The sequence below is a fragment of the Pinus tabuliformis genome, chromosome 1_1, assembly GCF_031772625.1.
Source record: "Pinus tabuliformis cultivar Carrire ecotype Pingquan chromosome 1_1, CPIR1, whole genome shotgun sequence".
Lineage (NCBI taxonomy): Eukaryota > Viridiplantae > Streptophyta > Pinopsida > Pinales > Pinaceae > Pinus > Pinus tabuliformis.
Window position 1 is genome coordinate 355,676,338 of NC_142297.1, and position 16,540 is coordinate 355,692,877.

Consider the following 16,540-nt stretch of genomic DNA (forward strand, 5'->3'; position numbering starts at 1 on the left):
TATTTAAGGTTTTGGTGGTCACGATTATGCTTAAAATACTATAATTTTAGCAAAGCCTCATTCAATCATATTTTCCTAAGAATTGAGTTGCACAAAAGTATAAAAGGTGTTCAAGAAGTTGTCTTCAAAAATCAATTTATCCATGAATGAAAAGAAAAATATTTGAAGGAAGTTGAAGGCCACCGCTAGAAAAGGCACAGAGATCCAAATAATTATATGAGAAGGCTTGAGAATTCTTTGATGGGTCTTGTCAAGGAACCCTAGGTATGTGTGGGGTAGGGGCTACTATCCTTTTAAAATATGTTGTTGGAGATGTACAAACAATAGAGTTTAGTTCTTTTCATTATTCCTTCATCTAAAATTAGTAGAGAAAAAGACTCACAAAATGTTCAAAGACCAAGTGTTATAGACCTATGTAATAAAATATACTTGTGATATTACATGGGAAGTACAGAGATACATTTGAATAAATGATTGATATTCAAATAATGTGACAATTTAATTTTATGTTCTTTGATATGTTAGCTTGTGCAAACTTAGACATATTTACTTCTTGGCACTAAGTGTCTTCATTCTTAATATCATCATTAGACTCATTATCAACTCTATGCATCCAATGGATGTCTATATGAGCTTTTTTGGTATGAAATGTGTGTAATGTTTATTGTACATATTAATATAAAATAAATAATTTTATTCAAAAATAAATAAATAAAATAACTAATATTTATACACAATATCTATATAAAACATAAGCTCGAACATTGGAAAGTGAAGTATGAAAATGCTTAACAAAGAAAACTTACCAAAGAGAATCACAGTAATCTCTAATTCTCTCTCTTGATACCTTGGAAAAAAAATAATATTCATCAAATAGGATTTTTGTATCATGCAAGCAAAGATTTATTTTTCCTTGTAAAATTAACCAAGCCAAACACAATATTAGTCTTCAAGTAGATACACACATTCAAATAGGCTATAAATCAACCAGATACAAGACAATTCTAGGAGACAAGACTTGGAAGTAGGAAATGAATAAAGAAATAGTATTAATGACCAAAGAACTGATCAAATCATAAATGGACTTGTTTTGAAGCAGTTAAAATTGGAAATGATAATAAACTAAGCTAATACTATTGAACTCTAGTGATATTTTTCCGAGACCTTGCTTTCTTTAGTATCAATGACAGGATAGAAATATAGCTCAAGTACAACCTGCATGTTTATTGAATTGCCAAGGATTTGGTAGTCACTATTAGAAAGAGATCAAATAGAAACAAATCACACTAGAAAACCTCCAATGTACAAAGACAAATTGTTCAGCAAGTGCTTTTATAGTTAAGAACATTATTAGCTTAACTTACTAGCTAAAAATCAAGATATCTCTTATCATTTGACTACTTTAAATGTGTAAGCTTTTGCATCACATCGTCCATTTTCAATTGTCCAATATATGTCTATTGAAAATAAGAGTTTGCCTCTTCCTCGATATCAGTTGTAAAGACCTTAGATGATCATTGTTCTAAAGCACCAACAATGAATAAATGTGGATTAACACAAAAAATTGCAGAATGTAATCATTTCATTTCCTCTATAAGATCTTGTGATGCTAATTGGGCCACATTAGCTTGAATAACCTAAATAATCAAATATTTATATGGTGAAACAAGATACTGTAATTCATGTTGAAAAGAGTCCAGAAATCACAACAAATTACTTTGAATAATACTACAGTTGTCTTAGAAGAAATAATTGGCAATAAGTCTAGAACGTTGGACTGAATTTCCTAATGAGTCATTTGATAGTTCAAATAAAGTTCTTTCCCTCAGTTTTTTTAGAAGTTCCTACAAAATTAACTGTCCACTAATGAAAATATACAAAATTCATTCATCAACAACTTCAATAAAAAGATAACTAATAAAGCAGTGACAATCTTCCAATTTACCTCAAATTGATTTGGGAATTAGAGTCAACCAACTACCCAAGTATGCAATATTCAGTAATCAGGACTGATTGAATGAAATAATAGGGAGACAACATCTTACCTCAAATAAAGTATCCCATTGAATGTTAAGATTATCATTTAGCCACTTCTCCAAATTCAAAAACTCCCTTTTTGATGCAAGAGCAACAAGTTCAGTTGTAAAGGAAAATGGAGTCAGGTCCAATACCATAGCAAAGGTATGCAAATAAAAGTTTTTTTCATCAAAATTACAAGAATGTATACACTAAAGAAGATATATTCATTCTTGAAAAATAACAAAAAGGAAAATTTGTCCCTGGGCAAGAAAATGTTGGATGTGAAGTTCTCAAAGCAAGCAGAAAAACTTCCCACTTGAAATTTTCATTGTCTATAAGCTTAAATTTAAGGGGAAAACATCCTAAATGACACTAGAAATGAAGAATCCAATCTTACAACACAATCTTTTTAGAAAGGCCTAAAACTAATGTTTCAAATAATCAATCTAATATGCTAGAGTATTTTTTAAATCCTAATGTGGTAGGTTAACAACATTGACTTGACTTGCTAGTAAGAAAATAGTACACATGGTTCATTTTTCCTTTTAACTTTTGTTGGTTTCCTATTATCATAAATTTTGACAGTGAGATTTTAAATTACAGTTTCTACTAAAGAAATGAACAGGAGACAAATTATTTATAATCAATACAGAATATTTCTAAATATTGTTCAAAGAGATAAACAAGTTGCAGGTTACTTATTTCAAATACAAAGCTTATGTGTTTCTCCTATATTGATTTAAAATGAAAACTCTTACCTTTATCTCTTAACATGCATCTAAAATATTTGAGATAGAACTAGGATCCTTTGCATGGGTACCCATCATACCCCAAAGAACTATATCAGTATTGACATGCCATAGCTGATGTAGAAGAATGCTACAATTAAGATTGTTACCAACATATGAAAGGAAAATTGCAGTGAATATTCCATGCTGAAGTTGATTGAATGAAGTTTGGACAACAACATTACACCAATTTTAGTGAAAAGGGAATAAAATTTTCAACAAACACAAAATAAACATATTAAAGAAAAAAGGGAATCAAGAACATGCATTTTACCTTGACTTGGGTGACTGCAACTAACAATATCTTTAGACAGTTCTTTATAGGATATTTAAGTAATGCACGCACAACACTCCCATGCCCAATCTCTACCAAATGGCACAATGCCTCTACAAAATCAACTGACAACCATGCCTGATTGGTAGAACCACATGTAATTAAATTTCCATGTGGACCTTCGAGGTGTGCATGCAAAAAGAGGAAATTTTTAGTTACAAAAAGAAATGGAGAGATATAATAATAAAAAAGAGAGAAAACTTGATTTCCCATAGGTTAGCCCTATTGGTAGATTATCTTGTGTGATTTCACAAAAGTATCAAGATTAAATCCCATTGAGTAACTTGGGGTTATCAACTGGTATTTCAGTTGGTGACTACCATCCTCCATCAAAAAAAATAGGGAAGACTAGGGAAATCCACTGGGGTATGGAAAGGTACCAATATCCTCACTTAGAAGCTTAATACATGAGAAATGGACTAAATTTCTCTAGAAAACAAAAATAGGGAAAACTTATAAGTCACATCATCATCACCAGTTGTCTCCTAAAATGTACAAATGTGAAAACTTCAGGAGAGGCATATACAACAAATCTAAAGAATGATAGTTGACCTTCAACATATTCCACACACACCCACATTTGTTTGAATGGGAAAACGATCCTACAAACAAATAGTACCAACAAATGATATATTATGGAAATTTGTGGCAAGATAAAACCAATTTCCATGTAAAGAAAAAAGTCAAAACACATGAAACTCATCATGTCAAAATCCCACATAAAGAAACAAATTATTTAGAACCTCATGTCTACCTAACAAGTTTTTACATAAATTGACATCAAAATAGAGAAGGCCTTTTGATATGGAAAATAAAATCCTTCCTAATCCAAAGACTCCATCATAAACACCCAATGGATTTCTATAGTTTTCATGGAAACCAACATTATTAAACATCTCTCACTAGAAATTAAAATCATATTTCAACTGATGACACTAACTTAAGATCAAGTGAATGGAAAAACTCTCACTAGTTGTTTGATGGAATCCAAAAGAACATCAATATTCCAAGAGGATAACCACAAAGAATCAATTATGGAACTACTAAAAATAGTATAAAATGTTGAATGTGTGCCATGGGTATCCTCAAGGCACACAACCATGCCCATTATCTTGGACATAGTATCCTCCTTTGAAAACAATGACAAAATATCTTTGCAGAGTGAAACATCAATTGTACTACCATATCCAAACCCTCCATTACATGCACAACATAAAGTTTCCTAATCCTCAACTGTAGCTCTTGCTAAGTGTTGCACCTACAACCAAATTAAAAGATTGATGTTGGGTGAGAATTGTATAAAATTATATTTATAGCAAACTTGGAATTTAATCTAGATTGGCATGAAAAAAACAAATCTAAAATTCATGGATCCGAGAAGCATGGATGTAAATGAAGTTTGATTTTATGAACAAAGAATATAAACTAAAAAGTAGTAGAATAAAAATTTTGGCAAACCTATTATGGACATGGTATCAAATCTAGAACTTGACCTACATATGTAATATATGTAGATGAGGTGACACAACTAGATCAATACATGCTTCATCTTAGTCATAACTGAAAAGAAATTAATCAAATGTTTATTATTTTTTAATTTAATAAAAAATGCATTACAACTGACATGACAACTTAATATGGAGACTCATCTATTGACCATGTGCCCAACATACTATAAACCTTAATACCTATCAATAATATTCCTAGGTTTCCTTTTCATGACTATACATGTGAATCTTTATCGAGCTAATATTGTTTATGTAGCAAAGGGAGCCCACATATATGAAGTTTTTTATCAATTAATGTTTCTATAATGGCAAGGGTATTATGGATCGAAACCAAATTAATGCTCATGGGTTGAATGCATTCAAGGGTGATAGGAGGAGCAGAGGCATCAAAAATTTGGAAATGGAACAAACAAAACAATTTCCTCTAGAAACTTTTCCCTTGCTACTAATTATAGTTATAGTTTTTCATGCATATCGTATATATAGTTTTATACTCTGTTACTATTAATATTAATATGGCTAAGTTCAGTAAGAGATACATGTCATATCATGGTACCAAATGAAGAAATTATAGAGTCCCTAAATATTATTATTATTATATCAATGTACAGAGCATAAAAGGCTATATGTATGCGGCTTAGAATTTTCTCATCCCATAAATAAATTGAGCCCTATCATTTTATACATGTATCAAGTTGAGACAACTTTGTTTGTGGTGATTGATAGATGTGGTTCGACATTAGTGAGTAAAGTCTATTGAGTTGAAGATCATGACTGAGAGGAGGGTTTTCACTAGCTACACTACCATGTCAGGTTAGGGTGATAGTTGTGTTGCCTTCAAAATGGGAGAGGACTCTGAAGTGAGAAATACAACTTGCTACATTAATGTTCTCAAACTCCAAAGGATTAAACCTATTGCAAGGAAAAATCGTTCGATTTACTACCTGACTACAATAAGCTTGATGAAAAAAATCAGTTTTTTTTGCTTTAGTTCTTAAATTTATGGCACATGTTTTTTAGATAACTATGAAATTTATGAGGTAAGAATTTCATCTATAAATTCATGTAGTTATTGATGTTTTGAAATCAGAAGAAAACATAAGAATTTTAGCTATAGATTTTATCTTTGTTCTCATATATTTACTCTTTTAAGTCTAAAAGCTTTATTATTTTAAAATTTGGTTTTTGGTAGAGCAAATATTCCACTTTTTGGAAATTTATTGTAGGGATCATATATGAATGCTTGCTTGGAGGAAAGAAGAGCACACTAATGAACTGCAACATTTTTCCATAACTACAATTTATTATGTATGATATAAATGAATATAAAGCTTATTTTCTGATGGTAGCATATCTTTAACTTTGAAAATTACTATAGCTTTACATGTTGTTGTTACTATGTTAAGTAGTATCAGTTCTTGGTGAAGAATATTAAACCCATATTATGGTGCAGGTGATATTCCAATCAAGATGGAAAATAGCCATACGCAAAATTGGGAGGATATTAAATATAAACAATAGTTAGAGAACCATTATCAAATTCAAGGAGTACAGGGACATGGTGAAAGAAAAAGTAGGTAACAAATCTGCTAAAGAAGGATCCTCAATGCATAGTAGATAGTAACAAACTCCAATGCTTTCATTGTACTATGTTTTCTTGTTTGCTGGGAACAAATGCAGAGTGTTCTAGTTTATGTAATTAGCCTTCATGCAACACCTGCAATGTCATAAGAAACGGTTTCTCTCCAAAATTTCACATGCCAAGGAAAAGTCAAGGGTTGTTGGGTTTACACCACTGCAAGCAGTGAAAAAGCTCATGACTCGTTAAATTTGTTGGAAGAAGAAAATTTAATGAGATAAATTTTGATATGTAGAATGAATGCAGGCTACGTAAAAAATTCCCAAGATGATTATGACTTCATAGTAGGTGGATTTGACTCCATTTCAAGCTAGTTAGGACTCTACTCAAATCTCGAAGAGTTATTTTCCTACAATCCTAGCGCAACCCTCCCATGCTTTGTTGTTATTTACCGAACTTTGTAAATTAAAGTGTCATTCTTGGAATATTGCTTCCATCATTTGTAACTTAACCATCTCCTCAAGTTTGTGATTTCTAGATTTTCTATCTAGTTATACAAGAAGATAAAATTCTTCAAGAATTTTAATCTTCTTCCTTTATGATCAGTGTATTGATGGGAGTTGTTAAAAGAATTCAAAATAGCTATAATGGTAAAAAACAAATTCCCTTTCAGTTAGGTTGAGTTTATATTACTATTAGTTTTAATGTTGAATAGAAAAAAAATGTTTATATGCAGATTTTGTCAATAGGATTGTGTGGGGTTATAAAGATCCTTAGGATGGTTATAATTCTCCACATGTAGCTCTCAACCTTAACCTCTCTTCATCATTGTTGAACCACTAACTTGGTAGTGACAAACTTGTGAGGTTTTAAAGCTCTTTGGAATAGTTATAATTATCCACATGTAGCTCCCAACTTTAACATCTCTTCATCATATTTCAACTAGTAACTTGAAATTTGTTGTTGGGAAGCATATTATATTTCATATTTGAAACATACATCTAGTTAGACATGCTAGTTTAGCTAAGATATATCTCAACGGAAAAATTAAAAGGTTCTTCAAGCATAAATTTCCTAGTGAAAGACAAGAGTGTAAGAAACACACAATATGTTATTAAAGAATAACAATCTTATTATTTAATCTGAGGAATAAGCCTAGACATTGACAATTATCTGAAATTTAGTAAGCAAACAATTATTATCTCATCATGAAAGACAATCATAATTAGAGGCACATACATATGAGATGGATTTATTAAGAGATAGGTTAACATGAAGGAACTGGTTAATTGGACTAACCTACAAGGAGAATTAGAATAAACGAAGAGCTCATCGGTGCTTGAAAAAATAATCAACCCAATTTCTGCATCATAAAGGACTGATAACTCATGGGATTTCTTGAGAAGCTCACCCTTGCGTTTAGAAAATGGTTATAAACACCTCCTCCCATATATACCAAATTTAATAGGCTTGCCCAGGGTAAACATGAGCTTAGGGCTACTATGACATGACTCAAGCTCCTAGATAACCTTAAGGAAATGGAGCCGACAAAAAAATAACTCATTGAATTTCCTCGGGTGCTACAACACCCCCAGGAACTAACCAACCACTCTAGATGCCTAAACCCTCAATTAACTTTCTTTTTCACTTACCTAAAGCCTCAGTCACTTCCATGACAAGGCCACCATGCGACAAGAACCCTTCAGTCGCTCCCACAGGCCTACTTCCCAACGACTGCAGCCTTTTGAACTTAGTTCTATGCCAGCGACCCAGTGTAACCATGACAGGCATTTCGTCAAACACATTGAGAACATAATATATATAGGTCATGAAATCATATCTAAACGTAGCGATCTGAAACATATATGAGGTTTACTAAGAAGGACTAACTACCTCTCACAATAGATGTAATAACAATCATTAGTTCATGCTTTCATTAACCATTCACTTATCAATCGAACATGATAAGATCCTTAAATTGGATCTGTCATAAAATCATGCTTATAACCAATATATAATCAGATAACTAGAAATGATAGAATATCCATTAAAGCCACATAATAACAACTACATTTACTTGTCCGCCTGGGGTATCTCAAGTGGAGATGGCCGTGGAATGAAGTCTGACCGAACCGAAAGTCTTGGGTTCAAATATTGTGCTACCCTCCCCCCATAGCAGGGTGAATAATGGACATGTAAAAACATGAAAACCGGAGTCCTACCAATATTACAAAAAGGAACAACTACATTTACTCATGAAATACAAGAGAAACGTAGTTGTTATTTACATATGCAAAGCCAAACAAGTCAGAGACTTCCACGTACCACCCAACCATGTAGAGAGAGAGAGAAACCTACCTCGCTTTGATGTTAAGTGCTCAACCTTTGATGATGATCTCGATCCCTTAGCTTCCAGGCTTGCTCCTCACTATTCCTTGTGTCTGAATACCTGTAAGACAAATCAAAATACAACAAGAGATACAAGAGAATACATAGTATAATTTAAACATAAACTACATGACAGATCAAGGAGTATTAAGCTAAATGAATAAATATTTAGACATTTATGGAAAGTGAACACTAGATGTATATGTTAATGAATACAAAATGGAATCATACAATTATTGCCTTGATGTTGGAGACCTCCTCTGTAGTGGATTTCCAATTCCAAGTCAAGACTATTCAAGCACTCCTTCTCCTTACTTAGATGGGCAGCATTTGGGCATAGTTTCAACATAGGAATGTAGGCAAGACTTGACCAACCCTTTGGGGATGGAAGGGACTTGATTTATAGGAAGGGAGAGGGAATTAGGGATCCAAAAAAGAGGGAGAAAGGTCCACATCTCAAGGGGAATATCCAAAAATGTAGGATCAAAGAATCCAAATAAGAGAGCTCGACCATATATCTATCCAACAACATCCAATTCGTTGTTCTCGAAGTTTCTAGCATGCGAAACTTCTCCTCCATTTTGGGAAAACCTGCTAGAAGAGGTTCAATGTGGATTTTAATATCAAAACATGCACTGGTAGTGTTAGGTAACCAATATGCAACCTACCATCAGCACGAGCTAGTAGTGTTGCAAGCAATGTTGATCCTGAAAACTAGGGTTTCAGTGAAACTTCTCGAGAATTGACTCAGGGAAACTTTTCTTCTATTCTTCAGGGATGTTTCTGTATGTGCTTCATGGTGAGTACACTTCAAAGTAGTCAATATTTTGGCGCTTCAGGATGTGAAACAAGAAATGAACAAGAAGTGTGACATATTGTGTAACAATTCTGTGCTAGCGACCTCGATATCTGAGCCACGTTTTCAGGGCTAGGATTGAGACCTATGCCCAAAACTTAATGAAACTCCTAGGAATGATAGATAACACAGAGACAAAGCCTCTAGCACAAAACTTAATCAAGGACTTGACCTAGCCCGGTTTAAACATGATAATCATTTCGTCAAACACACAGAGAACATAAGATCTACAACTCATGAATGTATATCTAAACATAGGGATCTGAAACTTATCTGATGTTTACCAAGAAGGACTAATTTCCTCTTACATTATCTGCAATAACATTCATTAGTTCATGCATTCATTAGCCATTCACTTATCAACCAAACATGATAAGAGTCTTAAATTGGATTTGTCATAAAACCATGCTTATAACTATCATATAACCAGTTAACTAACAATGATAGAACAACCATTAAATCCACATAATAACAAGTACATTTACTCATGAAATACAAGAGAATCTTAGCTCTTATTGATATATGCAAAGCCAAACAAATCAGGGACTTCCACATACCACCCACCATAGATTGGGATGAATCAAACATTTCTTTCAGCCAATCACCCTTGTTCCATATGCCAAGCATGAATGTGGGATCTCATGGGATAAACCAATCCATAAAAAACAAAGGGAATTTAGAGGTTAAACTACCTCTACACTCACACTACTGCGATCTCACCTAAACCGATCCCGAGATCACAAAACAAAATCGAGCTTTGATGCCTCAGAATTCCTTAACCATCCCTTGAGGAAGTTTCCTATATCCACCCACTTGTTGAGGGCTTCTCAAAGAAAACCATCTCCACCCCTAACCCTTGGAATTTTCCGGAGACCATCTCACCCGGATCCAAAACCTTTCGGCAATCCAAAGCTCAACCATGAATGAATCCCATCATACCATGGCTATCTAGAAATGGCAAGGCAAGGCTAAAACCATTGTCGAAACCTGACAAAACCCATGCCAATGACAACAAATGAACCAAATACATATATACATAAACCATGCATGCCAAAGCCAACTAGGAAATCATACATGCAACCTGTTACCTGTAAGTATTCACACTAAAGTTGCTCGATCCAACCTTTCCTTGCTTGATCCTTGCTTTCATTAGCTTTCCTTGACCTTCCTTTGCTTTCCTTCTCCTCTTGGTGCTCTTCTCCTCTCTGAGACTAATTCCAAAACTGAACTGAAAAAAGGCTAACAAAAGTTATGAACTGATCCTCAAAAGCCTTCTTGTTATTGATGCCTCTAATTTCTTCTTTTTCATCTATTTCCAATCAATTTGCTCCTCACATGCAACCTATGACCTTTCACCTTCCTTTTCTCCTATTGTCCATTATTTTCATAAATATAATGCCAATAATGTCATTCTGCCTTTTCAAAGCCTTTTCCAATGCCTTTGCCAATTACCCCTTAACCATAATAAACAACAAGTGATCGCCACTAGGATGCTTTGCCCAACATTCAGTGTGGAATACGAGTCCCATGACCTTGGTCTTATTTTACCTTTATTGACTTTATTACATGAACTTTTAACCTAGGGTTGTTAAAAAGTGACATGCTTTAAATTAGGAATTTCAACCCAAGCCAATGCCAGCCAACCAAAAACTATCTAAGACGGATCCTGAGGACATGCATTTAGTGCCAAAGCATGTAAGAAGGTTGAACAATAAGACCATCCCTTGAGTTTATTAAGTGCTAGCCTCCTTATTCTCATGTACAATATTGTTTCAAGTTAAATCATTGTGAGGTAACCCGTACAAGTTATAAGTAGTGATCCTAAGGTTGGGATACTACTTGATCTTAGAAAAATTGGTGCTTGCCAAGATTACCTAAGCCTATGTATTAATACCAATAGTTTACCTAGCAAAGGTAGTTGCAGGAAAGACAATTGGCCCAATAGTTTTAGGAGTTAACCCTTCTCGTTTGCATTTTTCCTAGCTTGTGCTTCATGTATAAAAGAAACATAGGGTAGGGTTATTATTCATTCAGTGATTGAGCGAGTTAGAGGTTTGAGCTAATGCATTATAATTCTTCTTTTAGAGTTATTGTAAGTAGATGTGATTGATTGTTTAAATTTGTACTTGATGAGAAAAAATCCCTCATTTTATTGCCAGCCATGGATTTGATCTAGCCCCATACCTCCTTTTCATTGTTGAGTGGTCCTCTTCCTTCTAGGTGGTTTGTACCTAGTATATAATCCATTCATGAATGGCAATCCCAACCATATCTTGATCACGAGTTGAAACAGATAGTAGATGGTACGATTAGTCAGCTGCTATATATCCTTTGAGATAGATCGTCAAGCAGTATTTCTTCTCCCCGACATTACCAAGGCTTGGGAAGAGAAGTAGAAAGAATTGAAGCAAAACACTTCAGTTATGAGTAAAGCAAGGACCACCACCACTACCTAAATGGGGTAATACTATCTTCTAGTGTCTGCAGAACCAAAACCCCCAAACCCTCCCCCAAAGTGCACAATATAATATACAAGGAAAGGGGCATTACAACACACATTCATTTCTAAGGAGATATTGTTGGTGTGGGTTTAAATACTCCCTCCCCTTAGCTTATTTAGGTTCAATCAAACAAAATCGAATTTAATGGTCAGGAAAAATGTTTAAAAGGGAGATGAAGGAAAAACAGAAAATCAAAGATATATAAAAATCCATCACTAACTCTAGATAAGGTTTAGAGTCTTAACTAGAGTTGTAAATCTCAATGAATTCATTGGGGTCGAGCCAAACTTTTCCCTTCCCACATTTCATAATGCTCACTGTGAGCCGCTTCTAAAGCTTCAACGCAACCAGATCCTGGACCTTTGTATCCCTTGTAAATTCCTCTATCCCTTTCCCACATTTCAAAATGCTTTCCGCTAGCCTCTTTTGAAGCTTCAACAAAACTAATTCCTGAACCTTCATCTCCATCACAAATTTCTCTGTCCCCTTCCGACATTTTAGAACGCTCATTGTTAGCCGCTTCTAAAGCTTCAACAAAACCAGTTCCTAGACCTTTGTCTCCCATAAGAAATCCATGGGAAGGCTCACCGCTAGCCACTTCTAAATCTTCTGCTAAACTAGTTCCTCGACCTTTGTCTCCCCCATAAATTCCTCTATCCCCTTCCCACATTTCAGAACGCTCATCGCTAGCCCCTTCTAAAGCTTCAACGAAACCAATTCTTGTAGCTTCGTCTCCCTCACAAATTCCTCCCTATTCCATCAAGAAATTACCTCCATGTGACTGTATTCATGATGCATAGGCACATCTCTGATATCACCAGGCTCCTCTCTTCCCTCACAGTGAACCCACAGTTCTACCATGCTTAAATATATTTTCAAACCATTAGAATATTGAAGTGTTTAGAGGGAAAGACACCATGATTTCCTGCATGCAAATTTAATGGCTACATAAAAGAACACTAAGAGAAATGCAAACATTGACCACTTGAGCCCGTAAGATGAAGTGAAAAAAGTTTATTTTTGTTTATATTGTCATAATTTAAGACACTTATATACCCACCAGATGTATTGAAATGTTTGTTTTTCCATTTTCCATGTTTGTTTTTCCATTTTCCTTAATTTAAGACAATTACATACCCCCCATGGATTGAAAAGATTGTTTTTCTATTTCTCTTCATTTAAGACAATTCAAAAGTTAGCTTATATTTTTAATATGAAATTAAATTTTGTCTTAAATAAACATCTTAAACTACCCTTCTGTGTAGTAGTGATCCAATTGGAAACTTGATCGAGTCAAGTTTATGTGAACCGCCCTAGCAATTCCCTTTTGGCCACCAAACTGCATTATATGCCATCCAAAACTTAAATAGTCTGAGTGTGTCTATCAAAGCCTTGTAGGACTCATAGTCTAGAAACCATCTACTAAGCTTAAAACTATAAATAGAAACGCTACCCGACATATACATGAAAACATAAGCAAAAATGACAATAGACAGGACCTTCCATCATTTAATCATCTGAAGGTTCCAAGAGAGGCGGAGCCGGAATTAATTGAATTTCTTGCTGAATGTCACTGAGACCGGGATCAAGATTCGAATTCGTAGCAATAGTGAGAGAGGAAGCCATTTCTTTGGCAACAAGACTGGGATCAAGATTTCAATTCGTAGCAATAGTGAGAGAGGAAGCCATTTCTTTGGCAACAAAGCATTTCATGAGCCAGAATAGGTGAAACAGAAGTGAGTTTCATGAGCCTACAGAAGTGAGGTGCTCACAGGTGTAACCAAGATCAGGGTTCATACCACTCCAATCCTCCGACACCACTCCAATCCTCCGACTCCTCCGACACCGGCTCAGGCTCAATCTCAACTTTTAGATTTAATTCAACCTCCCAAATCAAGATCAATTGAAATATTTCACAAACTTAAATTAAAAAAAAAAAATACTTCATAATTGGATTTCAGAGATCTGTGGTTTGAGGTTTTTGAATTTTTGACCGGAGAACCCACAGTAATGGAATTTTTACACCAACGTTTCGAATCCCAAATGGGATCCATCATCAGGGCAAGAGAAAGATGATCGAATATGATAAAAAGAAGAGCCAGAAGGAAGAAATAAATACTAATGAGGGAAATTTATAAAGGAACAGCAAAGGTCGGCAGGCGAGATTTTTAAAAGAAACCTAAAATTGATGTTAATAATTATGAATTAAAATTTTTATTATTTTTATTATTTTTATTTATATAATTATGAATTAATATTCATTATTTTTATTTATATAAATTAATATCAATTAGTTAATCTTTATAAATTTCAATCAAATAATTAATCTTTATAAATTAATATCAAGTAAATAATCTTTATGAATTACTAACACATATTAAAAATCTATAAAACAAAGACATAAAACAAAAACCAATATTTAAGAATTAATATCTAAAAGACTAACATATAAGTTAATGTTAATATCATAAACCTAAAAAAAAAACTAAACATTATATTAAAATTAAAAAACTAGAAACTAGAAAGAATGCTAAGGTCAAATTTTTTTATAAAATCTATGTATCATTAATACTAATTTAACCTAATAATAAGAAACCTGATTCCACTATAAAAACTTTAATATTAATAAACCTAGATTTTATATAACCTAATATATATAATAGAATTAACAACAATAAGACTAGGAATTAAATCAAAAACTCAAGAAACTAAAATATGTATATACTATTAATATAATTAACTATTGTATAAATATTACTTACTCAACACTAATATTAGCATAAAGCTATATATTACACTATATTAATATTAAACTTTATATAACACTATTTTAATATTAAACTATATATATTACACTATATATGTTACACTATATTAATATTCAACCATATTAATCTTTACTATATTAAACTCAATCAATGTTACTAACTCAACACTAATATATATTACAATAATAATAACAAAAAACTAATACTTATATCACATTAAAGTTTTAAATAATCCAATGTTTATGAAACTAAATGTTTTAAAACACAAGATCACTAGAACCTTAATAATAATCTAACCTAGAATCAATCTAACTTAGAATATAAAAAGAATTTTTATCAATAAAGCCTATTCTATAATAAATTTGTTTCAATAAGGTTTATTCTATAGTTTTATATGAAGACTTTTATTTTTATTTAGATCTATATATATTAATAATCTTACCTGTTTGACAACTTACCTGGGGCCTGGCATACGCTTCCTGATCTCACTGATTAGTGGAAGCCAACTTCCGCTAATTTCCAAACCGCTGTCTCTGTTCAGATTACAAGGATGCTTCAGGATTTCGAGGGCTTCTCTGATTTTCCGTCTCTGATGCTGCTCTTCTCTTGCGATAATTGATGCGTCTTCTAAGCAGATGTGGTGTTTAGTCTTCGAGGAGTGCTCTGCCAGGGCTGAGGTACGAGATCTTCCATTTCTGATGTCAGCGCCATGTTCTTTCAGTCTTGTCTGGAGGGAGCGACCAGTTTCACCTATGTAGCATTTTCCACATGAACAGTCTATTTTATAAACTCCTTTAAGTTGCTTCTTGTCAATATCATCCTTAACAGATTTTAAACTTTGTCTGATGGTACCGAGAGCTGAGAATTGAGTTATAATGTTTTTCTTTCTTAGGATTTTTGCCATTTTATCTGTGACCCCATGGATATAAGGTAGAAAAACCTTCCCATCCTGAGGTTTATTCTCCTCTTTGGATTTGGGAGAGGACAACCTTATTTCAGCTTTCTTTATGGCTTTCTTAATCTCATGATCATTGTAGCCTATATTTTTGAAAGTTGAAACCAGATGCCTCTTTTCTTCATTTAAATGATCTGAGTCAGATATTCGGAGGGCTCTAATGGCAAGAGTGTTCAGAACGCCAAGCTTTTGGGCTGGGTGATGGTGGGAATCTGCATGAAGGTAGCTCTCAGTGTGAGTTGACTTCCTGAAAAAGTCTTCATATAAAACTATAGAATAAACCTTATTGAAACAAATTTATTATAGAATAGGCTTTATTGATAAAAAATTATTTTTATATTCTAAGTTAGATTGATTCTAGGTTAGATTATTATTAAGGTTCTAGTGATCTTGTGTTTTAAAACATTTAGTTTCATAAACATTGGATTATTTAAAACTTTAATGTGATATAAGTATTAGTTTTTTGTTATTATTATTGTAATATATATTAGTGTTGAGTTAGTAACATTGATTGAGTTTAATATAGTAAAGATTAATATGGTTGAATATTAATATAGTGTAACATATATAGTGTAATATATATAGTTTAATATTAAAATAGTGTTATATAAAGTTTAATATTAATATAGTGTAATATATAGCTTTATGCTAATATTAGTGTTGAGTAAGTAATATTTATACAATAGTTAATTATATTAATAGTATATACATATTTTAGTTTCTTGAGTTTTTTATTTAATTCCTAGTCTTATTGTTGTTAATTCTATTATATATATTAGGTTATATAAAATCTAGGTTTATTAATATTAAAGTTTTTATAGTGGAATCAGGTTTCTTATTATTA